Here is a 19,753-nt window from a genome sequence, read left to right on the forward strand (position 1 = left end):
GATCATCCTGATCTAGATACAGATCTTTGAAGGTTATAAAATTTAAATTAGGAGTGATTTACATGTCAAAATGCAGATTATTGGCTATGTAACAGAGACCAGCTGGAATACACTGCAAAAACTCTAAATCTTACCGAGTCTATTTGTCTTATTTTTAGTCAAAATGTCTCATCCCACTTGATTTAAGATAAATTCAATTAACAAGAGACATTTCAGCAGATGGAGGGACTTGTTTTAAGACAACGCATCTTAAATATCTCGTGAAGTCAAACAATCTTGAAATTATCTTGTTTTAACCCTCGTGTCGTCCTGAGGGTCAATTAGACCCGTTTAAAAGTTTAAAAATGTGGAAAAAAATAATTTTCACAGTGAAGACTTCCACATTTTCAATATTTTTGGGGAAATTTTTGTACATTTTTTGATGGAAAAAAAAGAAACGTTAAAAAAAAAACGTTTCTTTAAGAGCATTCACATAAAAATCAACCAAAATCCAGCGAATTTCGCTGGATTTTGGTTGATTTTTATGTGAATGCTCTTAAAGAAAATATTAGAAGTTTTACTGATATATATGGAATCACTTTAGATTTTTTTTGGATTTTTTTGGAAGATTTTTATTCATTTATATTAAATATTTACAATTTTTATAGATTTTTCTATTTTAAATTTTTATTTCTTGCTGAATTTGGGGATTTTTTTAACTTTTAAGGGAAACTTTTAAGGAATTTTCTTAATGAAGATTTTGCAAATCTTTTTATAAATTTGGGGATTTTTTTTGCTGAGTTTGTAAAAAAAAAATTCAGACAAGGAAACAATATTTTCTGGTGCCGTAAATGAGGACAACAGGAAAGTTAAGACACCTAAGCTTGACAATCCTGGTAAAATACAGCTTAAAATAAGTTTCCCCAGCTAATTTTAAGATCTCATTATTCTAAATATCACATCTTATTTCAAGAAATCTCACCAAGTCATTTTTCACTTGTTCTATTGGCAGATTTTCTTCACTTATTTCAAGGTCAAAGTTCTTTGAAATCATTTTTTTCTCCTTGTTTTGAGAGGGGAATTTTTTCCTGTGTAGAAAGCATGACGTTACTTTCAGTGCGTTTTTTTTTTTATGTTTGAGGAGACAGAAAGAACAAATATCCCCTTTCATTTTCTTAGAAACCAAGATTGGATTACATATTCCTTTAGCAACCAGTTTTCATGGTTTGATCAAATTATCTCCTAAAATCTGATCAGATTACTTCTGAATAAATAGGCCCAGATGGTCGGTGCACGTTGGCCCCCTTTTGCATGTCAGTTGGGGAATATTTTGTTTGCTTGTTTGAGTAAGTGGTATCTGTTAGGTACAATGTTGGGTACAGTCTGAATGTCGTGTTTAGACAGATCACAATTTGGAATTTGGTTTCTTGTTCTTTTCATAAATTTACAGGATTAACTAAAAAACACATTTTAGTCACAGTGAAAGGACCTGGTTAAAAATTGATTCTGATATTCCAGGATGCAACCATGAAGCTACAGAAGAGAGAACAATACTTATTCTACAGCGAGCCGCATATTAAAGTTAAGTCACGTTTCTACTGAGCTGCAACAGACCAAAACAATTCCCCATTCTATCTACGCAGCTACGTTTGTAATTTACCGACATAGGAAGGCAGCAGCGGAGAATGAACTTAAAGAACTTCTGCTCGGGTGACTCATAAGGGACACCGTCAATTAAATGCAAGAAATTGCATTCAAGGTCTAACAGGGTTATTCCAGGATGTTAACAAGCAAGTGTACTTTTATTTTTTTTACCTTTGGGATCAGCTGGAAATACTGTGGACATGTAAAGCAAATAACATCGATGATATTTTTAACTAGTGATGTCATCTTCAATGGTTGTTGCTAGAGGTACGGACCCGTACCCGTAGCCTGTGGACTACGGATACGGCACTTGCCATTTGCCAATCAGATACGCGAGATCTGGTCACGTGACTCCTGGGAGACGCTAGCTGTACAGACCCGTAGCATCGGTACGACAGGTACGGACCCTAAACCTGACCCTAACACTGACCCTAACCTTAACCTTTGCTTACCTTTCAACAGTTTGCAGTGGTTAGCAGCTTCTTGACTCGCGAGACTCGCGTACGGGTCCATATCTGTCTGGCAAATGGAAAGTGCCGTATCTGTAGGCCACAGGCTACGGACACGGACCCGTATCCGTAGACACTACCATCTTCAATCCCATTTTCTTGCCTTTTTCTCATTTTTATCCTTCCAGTCTTTATCCTTCTCTGCCACGTTTAGAGCTCATTAACCTTTGCTGCTTTTTCACATGTGCAAAAACGAGATGTGTTGATGGAGAGCAGGAGCCTGACTGACACTCGGCTCTGCTGTCTCACCAGCTCTGTTTATGTGCATGCGTGCTTGATGGAAGTCTTTGTCGTTCTAAAATTAAATTAGGCTAGCAAGCCTCCTCAAGCACCACACAACAGGGCAGAGAAACGGAAGAAAAGCCGATTAAAATGCACCCGAGCACTCATGTTACACCACCTTCAAAATGATTTCTCAGCGTATATTCAGAGATCGGAAAATTGGAATACAGTCACGGTTAATTGTGTCTGCAATGCCTGCAAACTGCAATACGATTCACAGCATAACAGCCAAGACTCCAAATTAGATTTTGATCATGTCATTAACATCCAATTTTGTTTGAGTGTCAAACTGTAAACTTTCAACATGTTCCTCTATCGTGCGCAGGTTGGATGAGAAAAAAACAGAACATACAACAAGTTCTTTAACCTTAAAGATGTCTGTGTAGGTTCTCATTCATCCATGTCATGGTTATCCAAAGTAGTTTAAATCAATCCACTGGAGTTCCTTGAAGAAGTTTCACCTCTCATCCAAGAGGCTTCTTCAGTTCTGGTGGTGATTGGTGTTCGGCAGTCTTCCTTCACCTTAAGGAAGAAGGACACTCGTTTCAGGACACCAGTGGACAAGGAGGACAGATGGTTTGAGAGAGGAGTGAAAGAAGCCATCCATTTGAAAGTAGAGAAGCGGGTGGGGGGTGGGGGTGGGGGTGGGGGTTGCGACATCATCTTTCGCCAATTTACAATCAGGTCCTTTCAAAACTCCCCAAAAGAACTACTCAGCAGACTCATGCTAATGACCACCATTAGCACACGAGGGCTCAGTGACATCTGTGCATTTCAACGACCCCCACCGATACTCACAACGACCATCGTTGAGTAGTCAGACGAGTTTTGGTATTGGTTGTTGGAATGATAGCCCTGGACACACCTCACAGAGGTTTAAAAGCTGAGGCAACACCAACCACCACCAGAACTGAAGAAGCCTTTTGGATGAGAGGTGAAACGTCTTCAAGGAACTTTCTTAAAGTCCAGTGAATTGATTTAAACTACTTTGTTTAACCTTAAAGACCATTTAGATTACTTGCTCCTATTCTGACTTGAGTTAAAAGAGAGACTTTGTTGCCATGGTCACAGCAACAAAGGCATGGTTAAGATTCAGTGTAAAAGAAACAAAGGCTTTCTGCGTTAAACGTCAGATGTTTTGTTGACCTATCCATTCACCTCATCTTACATTAACAACATATCAGTGCTAATAAAACAAACCCTAACTCTAGATTACCACAAATAATGTACAATTCTTCAAAACTTTGGATAATTTTACTTTTCTTTAAATGTGATGCACGTGACGCTCCAGTCATGGTTAGGGTCAAGGTCAGAGGATGGTTTAATGAAGAGGCAAATGTTACTTCAAAGTTGTACATGGTAATTCTGTTTTTGCTCCATATAGAACATCCTGTTTCATTAGCACTGAACTGCACAATCCTCCAAAAGCAGCGTAACAGTGCAGGATTTGTCATTCCTACAATACTACATGAAGTAAACATGATTACATGATTGGATTACTACAAAATTAGTCATTCTTAGTCTAGAAAGTTCAGTTTAATCCCCATTAGTTGTTATAATTGACTTTTCTTTTGGTTATATTGAAGGAAAACCTAGAAAAAACTGAGAATGGCGATGTCACACTTAAAAAATGGGCTGAAGAGAGCCAGAAAAGCCTCCAAAATATAAGACGAATATGAAAAAATGAAGGGACAATTTCGCTGCACAGTGTTTTTTTTGTGTTTGGCTTATTTTAGTACATTCAACAGAATCTGAGTGGGTCTATTTGCAAAGTTCAGTTTGTTGTTACAACAACCTACAGCAGTTTGAAGTGCGAAAAGAAGCCCATAGTGTAAATGAAAAGGAATTTTGCAGATCATCCTTCATCCACACATTTATTAACCTTATTAGTAACAATCACCACAGAACATGCATCGGACGTGCTCCGTTGTTTAATCTGGGTGGATGTAATCTACTCCGGTGTTTGTAAAACTGTTAAGACTGAAAAATAGGAATAAGAATAAGAGCAGCAATGATGAATTAATGATTACAATATTGCCAGCTTTTCTGATATTCTATTAATGGGCTTACACATATATCGTTTAATTCAAATGATCTGATTAAAGCTTTTTAAATTTAATCATTTTCTGGCCTCTATACTCTTCTATGACAGTAAATTGAATATCTTTGGGTGGAAAACATTTGAGGATGTCATCTTTGGCTTTAGGAAGCACTGAAACAACAACGAAACAACATATCAGAAAATAACTGACAGACTAATCAACAATGAAAACAACCGTTAGATAGAGCCCCAATTAAATAAGTCACAGATACAGCTTAAAGGAAGTATTATTTGCTGTACAGGGTGACCTAAAAGTTTGGAAACAAAGTTTAACTGCAGTGTCTATTTCAGTTTGGGGGTTCATGAATTCACTCTTATTTTACCCATTTTTGTTACAGCATAATAAAATAACTTAAAAGCATAGTATTTGCCGAGTGCAATAACTCGGAAGACAATAAATAGAAGCATAAGGTCCAGGTATGCTGGAGCAGAACTTCAAAATGCAGGCCATCAGTGTCAGATTTCTAAACTCTTGATGGTAAAGTATCTGACAGTTTTAATGTTTTTAAACATCCAAAAGTACTATGAGGCAACATTTACTGTCCAGTTTGAGGAACCTTCATAAGCATGAATGAAGGTACATTCCAGAAGATACCAGTGTAACCAGGTGGTGGAAACATTCACAACTTTGTATAAGAAACAAACATGAACATGTCGAAATATGTTTGTTTTACACTAATCTGTGACTCTTCTGAATATATCTGTGGTGCTGATTTATTGAAATAACATTATATTATTTGGATTACAGACTTTTCATTTGTTTCCAAACTTTTGGGTCACCCTATAATTAAGTGGCAGTCCTGGTGCAGCGGTGGTGTGGGAACATTAGTGATATAACAGGAACAGCAGTGGTAGCACTGGTTTTATTTAAACACTTGACTGACGGGCATCCTCACCACAGCGGAGCTAACAGCTCGATCACCCACAATGCCCTGGGCCTCGGAGCCCAATCTGTCCTCCACACGAGGAAATCAGCACTGACGATTACACACACACCGTAAAGACTTTCTCTCTCTAACATCAAGATACTGAATGTTAAACGAGTGGCACAGATTCACCGTGGAGCCGGTACACGGAAGATTTGGAAAACAGAAACGATGATTCAACTGGCATTTTGTCAGACCTGCATGAACCGTCTACGTACAAACGTAAAGATCACATCACAGCAGCTTCAATAAAGAACATTCTGACCTGATTAAATCTGCCATCAAATGAGGCTCTGACACTAACAGAGATAAATACTTTGTTCCAAATAATTATATCATGCTTCTGGGCTGAAAAAAAAAAATCAATTTAGCTTAAAGTCTAATTGATAGATATTGTGCCTTTGAGTGTAGCAAGCTGTGGTAGCAAGGGAGCGATTGTGCACCACTGATGATTTATTAAGGCTTTGGATCGTAGGGAAACAAACCAATCAGATCAACTTTTGCTAAAATATCTAATAATACGTATTGTAACGTTCAGCGTTTCTTTCATCAGTTTGTTAGTTGAAGCTACATTAGAATGATCAACTCATGTATCGATCTTCACTGAATAAACTATAGAAAATAGTAGAAAGCAGCAGAATGACCCCTGTTAGCTTGTATGAGGCTGTATATACTACAGTGCTGTTGTTTATGTGTATATATCGTGCATGTGTTGAAATACAGATTGCGTATCAGCACAGCTTTTCTTTCCAGGCACAACAAAACTCATTTCCCACCACAGTGTATCTGTCAGCGTGGCCATAAAGGCTGACAGGCTGTTTGTTCACAAACATGAACAGAAATGCCATCAGCATGGAGGACGGACTGTGAAAACTGCTGCACAAGGAATCTTTTCTTCTCCTGGATGACTAACTTATCACCCTATGAGTCACAGTTCTGACCAGTGAAGGAGGAGACCGAGCACTTGTTCATTCTTCATCTCAAACTATTATCAGCCGAGATACAGAGAGGAACAGACAAGTGTGCCCAGACAGATTTTGGCAGGCATAAAGACGGATTCATCTGTTAAAACAAAAGCCAAAATGGATGACAGCGTGTCTGAGTGAGATCAGACCAGTAATTACACAGAAAGCGGTTCAAAGGAACGTGATGATTTTCAAGGTTACGTCTGTTATTCTATCTCCATTATCTCTGACCGTGCTCATCCTAATGTCGGTCAGTGTGCTGGGTGTGGTGCACTGTGGAGGCTGTGTGTGGCGCTGACCCACATCCCTCAACCGGTGGAGTAGACCAGGGAGTGGACCACGTCTCTAAGCTCCCCGCTGACAGGTGTGATGCATGGCTCCTTATTGCCTGACCGGCCACTCATCCCTGGAGCTGTCAGAGAGGAAAACAGTCTGCTCTGGGAGGCAGCGCTGCTTCGCCCAGAGCACAGCCTCACTGTTTGTTACTCCATCTCTGATGCTTACACAGTGTTGTGTTTGGAACACATTTGCACACTCATGCCCAGTCCAGGTACAGTCCTCCACAGCTTTAATATGGGTAACATCAGTTTAAAAGAATAACTAAGGCTACTGCACTAAGGTCTGATTTATAGTTATTTCAATTATATTTCTTAAACATCCTGTTATTTTTCTGTGGCTGGAGTCTGTTCTTTTTATGTAGTTATGCTGACTGATAACTCATATTCCTGTTTATAATCCTGGACATTTGTTCTCTGCAGCTAAAAGAGACTCTGGTGTGGTATCAACAAATGAACAGGATTTCTGGATTTCAAAGGCAACCACTGTCTGTGCTTCCTCTGTCTCAACCCAGAAGGCTCACAAGACGCAGCCTGATTTAAAATCACACCACTTAGTCTGCTGTGTGTTTCTGTTTGCATGAAAATGCCTTAAAGTCCTAAAATGTGTACTGCTTACTGCTATGTCGCTTGGACATTTGAATTTCATGGATCAGAATGATGTTTGAAAACAGCTGAACTTGTGGAAACTTAAAAAATTCTGATAAACTGGCATCTGATAGGATTCCTGTGACGAGCAGATGAACTTCTGAAATGACAAACATTTGCTCAGGTGGAGAATTCAGGTGCATTTTTAAAGGTTTTCACTGAGATAGTTTCACTTTATTAACATTACATGCAAATTATTACTGTAGCCACAGTGTTTTTATGTCTTTAATATGGGATTCTTGTTGTTTAGACACAAAGCCAGGATGCTCTGCTTCTCATGTGAAAACCTGGCCTTGATTTTGACAGTAAACATACAAAAGTGTCATATTCAGTTGTGCTCCACCTATAGGTCACATGTTGTCCTGACGCTGAGTCACAGGTTACACACAGTAGTACTATCCTGATGGAATACAAACCGATTTATTAACGGCAGCGAGTTACATTTTCCGGTGGTAAAATTGTTCACATATCAGCCTGGAGGAAGTCACACACAAATATCCTGACTGAAGCAAGGAATAATAGAAAAAGCTTCACTTTGCAGACTTTCAATTTGCTTTCTGTGTAGAACAGACGACCATCCGGCCAGAAAATGATTTACTAGAGACGTATTCATGCTTTTTTGGGAGTTGTTATTACAGCGGGATTGAACTGCAAATGAGAGTGAAGGAGGCCCGTCAACAAATACACAAGAGAGTTTATCTGCCGTTGAACAGAAAGACGTGTTTCTTAAGGGAAGCTAAAATTAAAGTGATTATATTTGGACCTTCTAATAAAAAAAACCGAGCAGCGAACATCACGGTTTTCTCACTTTTGGCCTGGATTGTGAAGAATTAAACTTGACCCTACTGGTCAGGAATGACCGGAACAAAAAAGAACCAGACTGTGAGCCCTGATAAAGATGGGAAAGAGTACGAGATGCTCACGATAACAGAAGGTGTGGTGGCCTTTTACTACAACTCATACAACCTTGTGCTGAAAAACAGATGGTAACGCTTCCGACTTGGCACCAGGATTATCTGGTGAAACGTGTTCCAGGGACAGCTCAGACAGTGTGAAGGACATTAAGTCAGGAATAAAGCAGCACTGCTCACTAAACTACAAGGTCAACCTTTGCCAAAGAACATGAAAAGAAGCCTAATGAATATTTGGAGCCGATTCTTTGGTCAGATTCGACTAAACTCGGTGCGTTTGGATCACATGGAGTCCATCATGTTTGGCGCCGACTTGACCACGACTACCACAGTGGCTGCAAAGTACCAACAGCGAAACTTTGAAGAGCTGATATGAAGCCGCGTGAGTGCAAAAAGTGTAGAGAAGAGGACATTTATAAATGGCACTGAGAATCCAAGTTTGCATAACCAAGCCAGGCTCCAAGTCTCAAGAAGTTTGGCAGGAAAGTAAGTTTCCAACGTGACAATGATCCCAAACACACAGCAACTAGTTATGTAAGTTTTTAAAAGGGAAGAAAAAGAACACTGTGACCTGGCTGAATCTGCCTCCTAAACTGAATCCAGTGGAACACCTTTGGAGTGTTTTAAACCGGAGCAACGAAACCTCTCCAGCACAAAGTAGCTGAAGAGAATCATCTGTGAAGAGTCGAGGAACATATCTAAGCATATTTGTGCAAACCTGCCGACGCCCACAACCAGGAGCATATAATCCGTCATTAAACAGAGGCAGACTTACTGGAATCTGATGTACTTTCAATGCAGCCTTTTATGATGGAAATATTGTAAGATGATACAATTCTGTAGGGCTGGGCGATATGGCCAAAAAATAAAATCTCTATTTTTTTAGTCATCTTGGACGATTACGATTTTAATGGATTTTTGTTGTTTCTTTGCGGTCTGTTTGCTATGGCTAGTGCTAGCCATGCCGCACTCCTGTAGCTGCAGCACTCTTCCCATTCTTTAGGATGCCTCTGCTGGAGGTGCTGAAAGAGGTTAGTTGTGCTGCTACTCTTCGTTTTCACAGTACTTTTGCAAACCTTGCACATGACTGTAGTTTGCTCTGTGTCAGTCTTGTCAAAGCCGAACCACTTCCATATAATCGATGGAACATGAGGCCCTTTTCTCATGACCAACTCTTCGTCTGCTGTTCTGTGTTTAGGCGGAAGGAGATGAGAGGTGGAAGCAAACGCCAGTGCACAAGTCTGGAAAGGCAGAAGAAGAATCTGGATTGTTATATATTTAAGCGATTTTACGATTTGGCAAATTTTCAAATCGTCAGGTTTTAAAAAGACGAATTAATCAAATTAATTCGATTTATCGCCCAGCCCTAATTCTGAGTCATTTCAGGTGTTAGCGATATGGTACACGAAACGAACATTCTGAATTTTCTGAAGTAGTGAAAGGTCCCACTAAAAGTGATAAATTAAGTTAATATGAAATAAAGCACAAAAAAAATATTGTATATTTTGCCATATTTCCAAGCGCATCAAATGGTTGCATAACGGCACACAGGCCTGATAAAGACACACCCACGCCTTGCTGTAGCCTGATTACAGAGATAAGGAGTGATTTCTAATCAGTGGAAGCATGAAATCCAAAATGTGAACCTAAAAATGATCAGCAGAGAAAGAATGAAAAGGAAATGCAGCCAAAGAGGAAATGCGATGAAAAGTAGCAGGAGTATGGCATCAGTCAGAGATCCATGACCACCATCTGCCCAAAGCAAAGTCCAACGGCTTTACAGAGTTCAAACTCCTCTTTTGCAGCTCCAGGAGGAGCAGAGGTTCTTTCCTTTGAGAAATTTACTGCTCGCTGCACAATTTTCTGTTAAAAAGTGGCTTGCCCTAATAGTCTCCCTGACATTTTCAGCCAATTTAAGGATTTGAATGCAGGGCTTCAAGCTATAAAAATCAGCGCTCTGCACTCTGTCTGGATCAGAAATCGGCTGCAGTTCACTCATCCGGACAATGAAAAGTTTGATATTTTCCCATTATTGGATGATTTTCAGAGCCAGAACAATGTGTCAAAAGACAGCTTGCAGGTTGTCAGGCTTCATCTCAGTGGGATTCATATGTAGGCTGGTTATTAGAAGTGACAAAGTTGACAGGAATGCCAATTGAATTGCAGGAGTCAGATTGAAAGAGAAGTTGGTGGTGGAGCCAGAGGCTGAATTCTGGACATCAGTGAAAGGTGAGGACGGAGTCACACGGCAACAAGAAAACTTCTGGCATTCCCATCAATCCAGTTGGGGAATATTTCATCCTCAAAAAGGGATAGAAATATGGAGAACCACAGTAGTATAGTTAATCAACTGACTGTATGGAAATAATGTGCATGAAAGTAAATGCAAAGCATCATATTTTTATCATATTTTCAGCCAGTTTCAATGGTTTACGTCATTACCCACACAGTGCAGGTGAAGAGCTCTCCTTCACCTCTTGAGGGATTAGACTGGCCTCCAGAGAGCACAACACTATCAATCTTACTCATCTCCACTGAGGGCTCATTATCTAGTTATCAATGAGAGTCCTGGAGAGAATCCTTTTTGCGTGACTAATCATCAGCAGGGCCGACTTTAACCCAGTGTAGTCCAGAAAGACCACGACACCACGGTATGGGTGATTAACAAGCAAAAAGCTAATATTTGCAATCAGTCTCCACTTACTGGTGAACTTTTTTAAGAAATCTGTTTTCCTGGGAGAAATGAAGACTCCAACTGACAGCCCAGTCACGTCTTTTCATCCAGCGGGGCATTTTAATAGCTGGGGTTACATCATCACAAATACAGACGATAGAATGACATCAGGAATGAAATTCTGTTCCTCTCTACTGGCAGCTTGTCCTTCTCATCGCTGACTGGCTGAGAGTCATCACCACCCCTCCATGACCTCATTATTTAACCATCTACCTTTCTTTCTTCATGCAGAGTGCCTTGCTCACACATTAAAGCCCTCTCTCAGTCCCATCTCAGTGTTTCCACACTTTTCTCCTGAAACCCAAAGGAGCAAAGCAAAGCAGAGTTTTAGGAACTTTATACAGCAGATAACTGTGACCTGCTCAACTTCCAACCACACAAAAATCCCTCAGACCACGAGTCACAGCTGTTTTCATTTGCGTGACAGCCAGAGGGCTTATTGTGTCACTAATAACTGACATGTCTTATCGTGCCTTTATGAGATAAGCTATTGGTAAACCGCTATCACATTAGCCACTCTGCTTCACCAGACTCAGTCTTATTGTGTACGTCGCATAGCAACTGCATCAGTCTTGCAGAAACCATTCTGCAGAAAAAACAAACAAACGTAAGATTGCAGAAGCAGCAGATTTTTCTTGTGAATGTGTTTTTTATAAATGCAGAAATTTTATTTGTGTAGCAATGATTTTAAATTACGCTTAACTGTCCAGCTGACACCACCATACCCAGTTAGCAGCACTGGTTTCACTTCTTATATCAGACACATGGAACAGAAAATGGTAATTACAGAATCATTTCCACATTTTTCCCAGGATTCTGCCGAGTATCTGCTGAAGAGCAATCACATCGTAATTTAGAGAGCTAAACCGTGTCCAGTATCACTCCGTTGAATACTCTAGAGTACTCTGTATTAAGAATCATCATCATTTATGGTCATCACTGACAAACCTCAAGCAGCTTTATGATGTACAGTGAGACTGCTTGGCATAAATGTAATATAATTTCGACAAAAAACTTGGGAATTTAGTGAACTATGTTGTCACAATTTCCGCTTGACCAACTCTGCTTTACCTGAAATTTTTAAAGCAGAAACTACAGCAAATATCAATATTTATAATACCTGTGAATTTTCAGATCGATACATCAAGTACTTAAAAAAAGCCAGTTGACCCACTTTCATAACATTTTTGGCACAAAGTTTGTACAGCAACATTTCAGGATCTATTAAAAATAAAAGCCTGAAATGTCCACGATTATTTCTCCTCACGTCATTAATGTTGAATCTGCAATATTGTACAAGTAGGTAAAACAATAATATAAGGGGAGTTGAAATATGAAACAAATTGAAATTATCCCAAAGAGATGAACTAAAAAACGCAATAATGCAGATGTCAACTAGTGACACTATTTTGAATTTCTATAGTTTATGTTAAAAATGAGAGCTGTAAAAGGCTACTGATGATTAGAAATGGAATTGCCCAATTATATTTAATGCAGTTCATGAAACTGATGGTTTCTAAAATAACATGATGTGTATTTAAGGTGGTAGTCTACCCTAATTTATTAAACAACTTATTTTGTTATAATTTCCAAACAATGCAACCAATCAACACAAAACTTGGCACAAAGAAAGATAGATTTAGTAGAAGCATTTTACATTTAGCTAAAGTCTGCCACATTTTATAGTTTCCATAGCAACAGATTTGGTGAGACACAAAAAATCTTGTGGAACAAATATCTTCAGAAGGAAAACAGCTATCAGCACCAAATTTGGTGTGCTGACTCCTTATGTTATTATGTATGTTTTAAGTAGACAGATTTTCCTATTTTTGTATACTTGAATGATAACCATGAAAAGAGTCCTTTTTTTTCTATTTGAGCAGAAATATTAGATGAAGTAAAAATCTGTCTACTAAATACTAAATAAGTTGTTTAATAAATTAGGGTAGACTACCACCTTAATTAACAACTTTAAACTTGTCAGTTTGCTAGCTGGCGTGCTTTTCTGCAGTGGAACTATTAAATCACTACAACCATTTTTAAGGACTGTTGAATCCTTAAAAATAGCCTGGGTAGTCTTTCAAACTTTGGTAAAAACATTAGAAAAATGAAAGCTACTCAAATCCATTTCAGCAGATATTCATATTTATGTCACCGTTTTGTTTCAGCCGCTCCGGGGTAACAAAGTTCAGCGTTAATTAGCTGCTACGTCGTTCAAGTTTGAATGAACCATTGGTTTGGAAGCACCATTAACTTGAGTGGGATCTGGTTTGTTTATAAGAGATGACACGGTTTCGTAAAGCCGTAGTGAGTAACTCTCTCTAGGTGCTGTCACTGTAAAGTATCCACTTACAGCAGATGACAACAGGCAGCAAATATGCAAGCGCACAAATTCAAGGACCGCAACAACAATAACATGTTGTGAGCGCATGCCCCTTCCGTTTAATCACAGCGTTTCACTAATGCACAGCGGGGTGGCAGTGAGTTGGCAGGCCGTTCTCTAGCTGCAGCCTCTAAACCAAGCCGGTGAAACTCTACCGGCTCAGAAAAAAGAAAGGTCTAGAGGTGCTCCACGACCTTGACCTTTGGGTTTCCTGTCAGAAGAGGTAAGCTCAGGCTATTTCTCCATAGAATCCAATCAATACCTTCCTGCTGTCGACTCAAAACAGAATATGTCTGAATGCTGGGCAGCCCTCCCTGATCAATGCACCAATACAGTGAACATGAGACTCTAATTCTGTACTTTTACCTCCTCAATACATCATTAGGTGTGATTAGAGGATGATGTCAGAGCTTCAGAAGTCGTGTAAAGGTGCAAACGCCAATACAAAGTGTAAGTGCATGACACCCTGAGTGAATCAAAGCATTTCAAACAGCGTTAGCTTATTAAATACCCATCGAATGGTGCCAGTAAAAACACAGTCAAGTGGTTACAACATAAGCAGAACCTGACTCCCCTGTTTGATGACTCCCTGTCATTGACTTGATTTCTTTCTCCACATTTCCTGCCAGGCGTAAACTAACCGTGATGTCACCTGTTGGTTTCAACGCCGAGAAAATGAAGCCCGGATTTTGCTACTTCCTGGTCGCCATTTTGGATTTTTTGGAGCAAGTGACGTAAAAAGCGTCATCAAACAGGCTGGACCGGAGAGCAACTAGGGGCAGGATTGGCTGAGGACTCTCTTATCCCGCCCACATTTTACCGCAGAGGCTTCTGTTGCTGTCTATCAAGTATAGCCACGCCCCCTGGCTCCGCCAACTTTAACGATTTATTTAAAATTCAGTATTGATTTATTTTAAGATCGGCCACCTGATCTCTCATTTTGACCATGAAAACTAACGGGAAAAAAATCCTGAGCTGTAGAACATCAGTCTATCAAATTTTATTTTTTCCGGTGATGAATTGGGGTCTATGGAGCAAAAGCTTTTTGGAGCCAACCCTAGCGGACGGTGGGATATTGCAAGTTTTTGACACTTCCGGGTTGGCTTCAATTCTGGAGCCAGATGCTACGTCCACTATATATACAGTCTGTGTTTCCTGCCTATATATCCAGATAGTTTGACAAGTTTCTTTGAGCCACAACCACTAAAAACACTTGCTTTTGCCGTGCAGTTGAGCTCAATCTGTTGTGCTCTTCTCACCACAATAAAGATCAAGACATTTTTAATGTGCATTTGCTTCTAGAAACAACATCCATACTGCAGCTAGTCAGAGAAACGTTCAAACTGATTGGGATTTACTGGTCAAGTTCAGGCTACTTCACATGCACACAGAGATGAACATGTCTCATGTTGCTGGGCCCACATCGTTTTCTTATGCAGTTAGTAGAAAACTGCAAGCATCGACCACCAAATCCCCTCCCTGCACTTGATTTTCCAGTCACACAAAGAAGCAATGAATCCCCAGCGTTACCCAAACAGCATCATGAGGACAGCGAACCACAAACTTACTAATAAAAAAGCTCACATTCCAAAATAAAACATGCTGTTCGATGCTCCTGCTTGCTGTAGCTGAGTGACCAGCTTGTGGCGGAGTAAGGAGCTGAATTTTCCATCACAAATGCAACCCTTGAGGCTTTCTTCCTGTTTATGTTAAGCTACCTCCAGCTATGACTGGAGCTGGATCACTGGGCGCCATATGGCACATGAAATAAAGAGTTTGCCTTGGAGACTGCCGTGTAGTTTTGGCGAATCTTATCGTAGAGCATAACCACGCGTCACGTTACTCATTTCAAACTAGTGAAGTAGAGCATCCAGAGTTTGAAGCATCGTCTCTTTAACTGCCATTTATTCCACATTACCACATAATGCTGTGCAGAGAGAGGCAGCAGACGTGCTGTGGGTGAGTTAAAACCGGAATAGTGTGAACACAGGCTAACGCGGTCACAGAATGACAGAGCCCAACGTGTGACAAACAAAATGTCACACATGCCCTCCGAAACTCTGCGGCCCGTTTGTGGAGCTCTGTGGTGTAGCAGCAACTGTCACATTAAGGCTGCAGAAGTTTCCCAGAGCGGTGAAAGTGATCACGGCCACTTCCTGACCTGTGACTGCATGGAATCCTCTCTCTGCATTATTTCTACTCACGCTTCTCTGATGGGAAGGTATTAAAACAGCATTTGTGGAGGGGAAGATGGAAGTGAAGCTCAACTGAAAGCTCATTCTCCATCAGATGCACAGAACATGCAGGATAAATTACGATGCAGGTTTAAAACACAGTGTTTTATTACCTCTTTAATAGTTCAACAATGTGCTGGAACACACCGATTTAGCAGGATGAAGGTGTTTAAAAGGTAAAATGTGTAAATAATTTGGCCTCACGTGGGAGTTGCAAATGTCCAATCAGCAGCAATTATTATGAAGCGACACTTTTCTGTCCAAAAACCAAACTTACAAGCTGGCTTCATTGCTTAATTTTAGGTTGAAAAAGAGTAAACCAGAACCACATGCATGTTTTAAATGACAGATTAGAGCACACACGGGCTGAATCTTCACGAAAAAGCTGCAAAAGCACGAGAAAAGCATGACCGATCAAATGAAAGGATGTGCACATTTCCAAGAAATTGCTTGCATAAGTTTGATGATTTGTGATGACAGCATCATCAGGATTATTTGTGTTTTTATGCTGAATTGGATCATCATCTTGTCTTATTGCATCTTCTTTCACAGTGTTTAAGCAGCACACAGATTCAATGCTAATCTCACATAGTTAATTAACCCTTTGATGCACAAAATGCTTCAAAAGTGACCCATATTCTGTGGAAAACGGAAATATTATGACCCATATTGTGCATCAAAGGGTTAAGTTAGTTAATTAGGCCACATGTGATAATAATACTGGACACCTCTGCACTGGAGCTCCACAGCAATGTCACGTTTGGACTCAAATATTCATTTACACACTTCTTTTTTTTTAATCCGGGCTGTCCGTGCAGCAGGACACCACCTGTTTGGACGAAGCCTTGATTTTTCTTTCTTTGTTTGTTTGTTTACATGCATTATGAAGGCAGATGAGTGACATTACCTCCATCAGCTGTCAGCTCTTACCTTTCTCTCGCTGCTTTTCAGGCTCCTAGCGGCTCATTGCTCCGGCTGAGGGATGGAAACACTCACAGTCCGTCAAAGTGGCCTTTTTTTCTTTTGTTTGTTTGGTTACATCCCCCCAAAAAGCTGGAGCTCATTAGTAGCGTGGACAGCATCAAGTTAAAGGAAAGGACCCGCGAAATGAAGGCTGAACCCCGAACAGCTGGACTCCTGCTGCCTCTCTTTGCCCTCTTTTGTCTCCCTGACTGGAGGAGGGAGGGAAGAAATGAAAAATTATCGATCCGTTTCACTTACAAAAAAAATGTCACTTTCTCTTCCAGGAGGCGGCGAGTCGCGATAAAACGCCCAGGGAATTCAGGAAAAAGGCGAAATTCTTCCCCTGTTTTCCGACACTGACGAGGCGAGCGACGGACGAGGCATGACTGCGGCGCGCTCCCGACCAAATCACGCTCGTCCGCGGCTCAGACGCTCCGTGGCCGTGGGAGTGAACCGCAATAAGAAATAATTCATGGAAAAGAGGTCGGTATTTTGACAGAAAGAAAGAGAGAGAGAGAGGGGGGGGGGGAGCAAGCTGCGTGTTGCACATTTACTGTGAATTTGAAAAAAACGGCCGCTTGCATGTTTTTGTTAAAGGTCTAATTTGAATGAAAAATGCACCTTATTTGCTTTATTTCAAGAAAAATCTGAAGAAAAGCCCTCTGCACTAAACTATATGAGCACTAAATCTAACAGTTTTCATTATATTACATATATTATATATATTATTTTAGATTTTAGGTCCTTTATTCCAACATCTGTCAGATTTTACATTATAAGCTGGTCCACCTGTTTACTGCTGCACTTTTTCCTCTTACATACATTCCACCTACTTATGTGCAATGACTGATACAACCTCATCCTCTTGTACACTGTAAAAAAAACTGTACATTTTACGGTGAAACACTGTCAAACCATGATGGTACAAATCTGTAAACTCTAAAACAGTTTGATGCCGTTTATTTAACACTGAATCACTGTAAATAGGTTAATCAAGAGAAATGTGTGTTTTTTAGATTCCTTTTCTCTTGAAAAAAATACATTTCTCGACTCCTGCACAGTTTTTAAAGGAAAAATGCTGTCATATGTTTAACAATACTTTAATTTTTGCATTTGATTCTCAAAAAGAATACAGTAATTCTCATTGGTGTACCGATAATGGAAAAATGCTACAAAATTTATAACAATTAACATGGCAATTTCTGCATTTATTACATGCAAAAAATACAGTTTGTTCATTGATGTACTTTTGTGTTAATAATGGACCTATGCCTTAATATTTATGACAGCTTTAACAGCAATTTTTGCTCAAAAAAATACGCATATTAAACATTAAATACAGTAACTGTTGTGCTATTAATGGAAAAATGCTGTGATATTTATGTAAATTTTCAAATCTTTAAAGGTTAAACCTTTTTTTTTTTACAGTAAAATATGGAATGAAGCACATTTTTAACCCTAAAGTCAACAATATCAGTACATTTTCGTTTCTGTTTTACTGTAATTTTACGGCAGCATTCTGGCGACCACAGCTGCCAGGATTTTACTGTAAGAACAACTTTTTTTTTTTTTTACAGTGTACACCCCCTGTCAAAAGTTTTAGGACACTTTCTCATTTATTTGAATGAGAAAGTGTCCTAAAACTTTTGACAGGGGGTGTATCTAGTCCTTTTTTGTAGTGTTTCTCTGCAATTTTGCACTGTGTGTTTTTTCTTATTTACTGTCTTTGTATTTTTTCTTTTGGAGCTGCTGTCACGGTGAATTTTCCCACTGTGGGATCAATAAAGCTTATCTTATCTCATCTTATCTCGCTAACACTGTAAAGATGAGCTCCTGTTAATATCACAGATGCACGTTATTTCCTCCTGTTATTCATGCTCCTTTAAACGGGTCTTTTCATTGACATTATACGACTTTGTTATGTAAGACTCCTTCCCTGGATGATTCTGTAAGAGCGGCTCTCCACCCGCAGGGCTGAGATTGTACCCAGTGAGAAAACTAATAGGCCCTACATGGGAGCAGAGGCACAGAGTTGTCCCTTTTGCTTTGGGTTGTTTTGGAGTTTTTTTGCAGCTATCCTAAGGATTACTTTCATTTCCATTTATTTGCTGGATGCTCTGATGAGCAGCACGCCGCCTCCTTTGCTTCCCCTTTCATTAAAACAGATGCACACACACCTGGGATCTGCCCCGCACACTACACCGCCCGACTGTTCAGCGCCTTTAAAACAAGACATACTGAGGCAGTATCGGAAATTTCCCATCCAGTCAATACTCTCAACACCTAAAGCTCCACTGAGGCCTCCAGGATTGCGTTCTAATTGTCCGAGTCACATGGGACTGCAACAAAAAAAACATCCCGTCAAATTAATTTAGCCTGTATGACCAAATATAACATTATGTAAGGCCAAGTTTTTTAAAAAAGCTGTTCCAAAACCACAGGGAGAGGTGCACTGGAGAGAAAGCTGGACTTCCTCAGAGGAAAACATGGATGCCAAACATCCATGTGGAGGTATCAGGAGATTACCCGAATGCAGCTACAAAGGCAGGCTTCAAAACAAACAAAAAGAAACAAAAATAGTACAAAAAAAATAACTGCCAAAGGTTCAAAAAGACCCACAGGGAGCAGAAAAGGCAACCAGAAATTCAAAAGGGCAACAGAGGCATGGGGAATACCCGAGGTAAAAACGGAAAGGTTCCTAGAAAACTGAATGCACAAACCGGAGGAACATGGAAAGCAAACAGAAACAGAAGGTAAACAGAAGAAATGGCGACAAACGCTACTTTCAGACAAAAGATATGAAACATTGCTGGTTTTATCAACTCATTCTGGTCTTTCAGACATGCTGTTGGTCACTTTTAAAGCTCCTCCTGCTGGTCTCTCAGATTAGACAATTATGTGATTAACAAACAAAAGACTGACTCTAAACTAATAGCCGCCTTTCAAACTGTAGTTTATTTACGATTTTCTCCATTCATGAATGATGTTAAGCTACCAGCAGCAAAAAGTTAGAACCTGTTTCATCTCATCTCCATGTTGGGCATCATTAATTATTTCAGCTTTTTAATGACTCATCTAAAATTCCTAAAAACAGCTTGAAGAAAGAAAATAAATTGTGACTGACAGCTTACCTGTCTGA

At 39.8% G+C, this 19,753-nt stretch overlaps 1 protein-coding gene across 4 annotated transcripts in view; it reads right to left on the reverse strand.

Moving 5' to 3' along the window:
* LOC110954341 (probable G-protein coupled receptor 153) overlaps positions 1–17,083 on the reverse strand; it is a 45,423-nt gene extending 28,340 nt beyond the window's left edge. For 2 of the 4 annotated variants that reach the window (XM_051949262.1, XM_022198807.2), the window contains exon 1: positions 16,582–17,083. The gene's annotated coding sequence lies outside the window, so the exon portion shown is untranslated. Of the gene's footprint in view, positions 1–2,781; positions 2,805–16,581 lie in introns of those variants that run through there. The other 2 variants (XM_022198806.2, XM_051949261.1) reach the window with 2 other exon arrangements.
* Between the last annotated feature and the right edge of the window lie 2,670 nt (positions 17,084–19,753).

This window comes from Acanthochromis polyacanthus, chromosome 6 (assembly GCF_021347895.1).
Source record: "Acanthochromis polyacanthus isolate Apoly-LR-REF ecotype Palm Island chromosome 6, KAUST_Apoly_ChrSc, whole genome shotgun sequence".
In the NCBI taxonomy this organism is placed as follows: Eukaryota; Metazoa; Chordata; class Actinopteri; family Pomacentridae; genus Acanthochromis; species Acanthochromis polyacanthus.